Below are 4,775 nucleotides of genomic sequence, written 5' to 3' on the forward strand. Positions count from 1 at the left end.
AAGCTTGTGGAGTATTTTGATGACAATGGCATGGAGCATTGGGATGAAAAGGGCATGGGGCTTTGTGATGAAAAAGGCATGGGGCCTTTTCGTGACGGGGTTCAAGGAGCATTCTGATGACAAGTGTCAGGGAGCATTGTGATCACAAGTGTATTGAGAATTGTGATGACAAAGGTCATGGAGCATAGTGATGAAAAGGGCATGGAGTATTGTGATGACAGGCATCATGGAGCGTTGTGATGACAAGTGTTATGGAACAATGTGATCACAAGGGTTTGGAGCATTGTGATGACAGAGGTCATGGATCATTTGGATTTCAAGGAGCATGGAGCATTGTGATGACAAGGGCATGAAGCAATGTGATCCCAAGTTTCATGGAGGATTGTGATGACAATGGAAATGGAGTATTGTGATGATAAGCGCATAGAGGATTGTAATGACAAGGTCATGTAGCATTTTGCTGACAAAGACATGGAGCATTGTGATGGCATGTGTCATGTAGCACTGTGATGAGAAGCGTGAAGGAGCATTGCGAATAGATGGGTCATGGAGCATTGGGATGACAAGGGCATGGATCATTGTGATGACAAGCTTCAAGAAGCACTGGGCTGAAAATGTTCATGGATTGTTGTGATGACATGGGTCATGGAGTATTTTGACGACGAGGGAATGGAGCATTGTGATGACAATAGTCCCGGATCATTGTGTTGTCAGGTGTCATGGAGTGTTGTGATGACAGTGGTCATGGAGCATTGTGATGATATTGGCCATGGAGCATTGTGATGAGAAGGTCGTGGAGCATTGGGCTGAAAATGTTCATGGATTATTGTGATGACAGGGGTTATGGTGCATTGTGATGACAATGGCTTGGAGCATTGTGATGACAAGTGTCAGGGAGCATTGTGCTGACAAGTGCATGGAGAATTGTAATGACAAGTGTCAGGGAGCATTCTGATGACAAGCTTGTGGAGTATTTTGATGACAATTGCATGGAGCATTTGGATGAAAACGGCATGGCGCATTGTGATGAAAAAGGCATGGAGCCTTTTCGTGACAGGTTTCAAGGAGCATTCTGATGACAAGTGTCAGGGAGCATTGTGATGACAAGTGTATTGAGAATTGTGGTGACAAACGTCATGGAGCATTGTGATGAAAAGGGCATGGAGTGTTGTGATTACAGGCATCATGGAGTGTTGTGATGACAAGTGTTATGGAACATTGTGATCACAAGGGTTTGGAGCATTGTGATGACAGAGGTCATGGATCATTTTGATTTCAAGGAGCATGGAGCATTGTGATGACAAGGGCATGAAGCAATGTGATCCTAATGTTCATGGAGGAATGTGATGACAATGGAAATGGAGTATTGTGATGACAAGCGCATAGAGCGTTATAATGATAAGGTCATGGAGCATTTTGGTGACAAAGGCATTGAGCATTGTGATGACAAGCGTCAAGGTGCATTGTGAATACAGGGGCCATGGAGCATTGGGATGACAAGGGCATGGATCATTGTGATGACAAGTGTCATGGAGAACTTGGATGAAAATGTTCATGGAGAGTTGTGATGACAGGAGTCATGGAGCATTGTGATGATATTGGCCATGTAGCATTGTGATGAGAATGTCGTGGAGCATTGGGCTGAAAATGTTCATGGATTATTGTGATGACAGGGTCATGTAGCATTGTGATGACAAGGGTATGGATCATGGTGATGACAAGTTCCTGGAGCACTGTGATGAGAAGACCATGGAGACTTGTGATGAAAAGTCTCATGGAGGATTCTGATGAAAAGGGGCATGGAGCATTGTGATTACAGTGGTCTTGGATCATTGTGATGAGAAGGCCAGGAAGCATTCTGATGACATGCGTCATGGAGCTTTTTGATGACAAGGGCATAGAGCCTTTTGATTACAGGGACATTGGAGCATTGTGATGAAATGGTCATGGATCTTTGTGATGAAAAATGCATGGAACCTTGTCATGACAGGTTTCAAGGAGCATACTGACGACAAGTGTCAGGGAGCATTGTCATGACAAGTGTATTGAGCATTGTGATGACAAAGGTCATGGAGCATCGTGATGAGAAGACCATGGATAATTGTGATGACGAGCGTCATGGGGCATTGTGATGACAAGTGTTATGGAATATTGTGATCACAAGGGTTTGGAGCATTGTTATGACAGAGGTCATGGAACATTTTGATTTCATTGTTAAGACAATAGCATGAAGCATTAAGATAATGCGCATGGTGCGTTGTGATGACAGGGTTGATGGATCTTTGAGATGAAAAGGGGCATAGAGCATTGTGATTACAGTGTTATTGGAGCAATGTGATGAGCAGGCCATGGAGATTTGTGATGGCAAGTCTCATGGAGCATTCTGATGAAAATGGGCATGGATCATTGTGATTAAAGGGGTCTTGGAGCATTGTTATGATTAGGGCATAGAGCATTGTGATGAGAAAGACATGGAGCATTCTGATGACATGCGTCATGGAGTTTTGTGATGACAAGGGCATGGAGCATTGTGATTACAGGGAACTTGGAGCATTGTGATGAAATGGTCATGGATCATTGTGATGAAAAATGCATGGAAACTTGTCATGACAGGGTTAAAGGAACATACTGACGACAAGGGTCAGGGAGCATTGTGATGACAAGTGTATTGAGCATTGTGATGACAAAGATCATGGAGCATTGTGATGAGAAGACCATGGATAATTGTGATGATGAGCGTCATGGGGTGTTGTGATGATACGTGTTATGCAACATTGTGATCACAAGGGTTTGGAGCATTATGATGACAGAGGTCATGCAGAATATTGATTTCATTGTGATGACAATAGCCTGAATCATTATGATGATGGGCATGGTGCATTGTGACGACAGGGTTCATTGAGCATTGAGATGAAAAGGGGCATGGAGCATTGTGATTACAAGGGTCTTAGAGCATTGTGATGACAGATTTCTTGGAGCATTGAGATGAAATGGGGCATGGAGCATTGTGATGACAGGAGTCATGGAACATTGTGAAGACAGGGGTGAGGGAGTATTGTGACAAATAGTGATGTAGCATTGTGATATCGGTGGTGAGAGATCATTTTGATGAGAAGTGCGTGGATCATTGTGATGACAAATTTTATGGAGCATTGTGATGACAATGTTGTGGAGCACTGTGATGACAAGCGCATGTTGCATTGTGATGACATGTGTCATGGAGCATTGTGCTGACAAGGGCATGGAGCATTGTGATGATAAGGGTGATGGAGCATTGTGCTGAGAAAGGCATAGAGCATTGTGATAACAAGGGTCAAAGAGCATTGTGATGAAGAGTTCATGGAGCATTGTGGTTAAAAATGTCACAGAGACTGTTGATGACGATGGCATTGGCCATTGTGATGACAAAGGTCATGAAGCATTGTGATGACTGGAGTCACAGAGCATTGTGATGACAGGGGCCATGGAGCATTGTGATAACAAGGGCATGGAGCATTGTGATGACAAGGGCATGGAACATTGGTCTAATAAATTTCATGGAGTATTGCGATGAGAGTTGGGATGGCACACTGTGATGACAAGGGCATGGAGCATTGTGATGACCAGGTCATGCCGTATTGTGAAGACAGGTGTCAGGGAGCATTGTGATCACATATGTAATGGCCCATTGTGATGAGGATGGCATGGAGCATTGTGATGCCAAGTGTCAGGGAGGATTCTGATGACAAAAGTAATGGAGCATTGTGATGACAATGGCTTGGAGCATTGTGATGACAAGGGTCAGGGAGAATTGTGCTGACAAGTGCATGGAGAATTGTGAAGACAAGGGTCATGGAGTATTCTGATGACAAGCTTGTGGAGTATTTTGATGACAATGGCATGGAGCATTGTGAGGAAAACAGCATGGGGCATTGTGATGAAAACGGCATGGAGCCTTTTCGTGACAGGTTTCAAGGAGCATTCTGATGACAAGTGTAAGGGAGCATTGTGATATCAAGTGTATTGAGAATTGTGGTGACAATGTTCATGGAGCATTGTGATGAAAAGGGCATGGAGTATTGTGATGACAGGCATCATGGAGCGTTGTGATGACAAGTGTTATGGAACATTGTGATCAAAAGGGTTTGGAGCATTGTGATGACAGAGGTCATGGATCATTTTGATTTCAAGGAGCATGGAGCATTGTGATGACAAGAGCATGAAGCAATGTGATCCCAAGGTTCATAGAGGATTGTGATGACAATGGAAATGGAGTATTGTGATGACAAGCGCATAGAGCATTATAATGACAAAGTCATGTAGCATTTTGCTGACAAAGGCATGGAGCATTGTGATGACATGTGTCATGGAGCACTGTGATGACAAGCTTCAAGGAGCACTGTGAATACAGGGGTCATGGAGCATTGGGATGACAAGGGCATGGATCATTGTGATAACAAGGGTCATGGAGCACTGGGCTGAAAATATTCATGGAGAGTTGTGATGACAGGTGTCATGGAGCATTGTGACAACAAGGGAATGGAGCATTGTGAAGACAAGAGTCCTGGATCATTGTGTTGTCAGGTGTCATGGAGTGTTGTGATGACAGTGGTCATGGAGCATTGTGATGATATTGGCAATGGAGCATTGTGATGAGAAGGTCGTGGAGCATTGGGCTGAAAATGTTCATGGATTATTGTGATGACAGGCGTCAAGGATCATTGTGATGACAAGGGAATGGATCATAGTGATGTCAAGGTCCTGGAACATTGTGATGAGAAGACCATGGAGACATG

Source organism: Mesoplodon densirostris, unplaced genomic scaffold (genome assembly GCF_025265405.1).
Source record: "Mesoplodon densirostris isolate mMesDen1 unplaced genomic scaffold, mMesDen1 primary haplotype scaffold_35, whole genome shotgun sequence".
In the NCBI taxonomy this organism is placed as follows: Eukaryota; Metazoa; Chordata; class Mammalia; order Artiodactyla; family Ziphiidae; genus Mesoplodon; species Mesoplodon densirostris.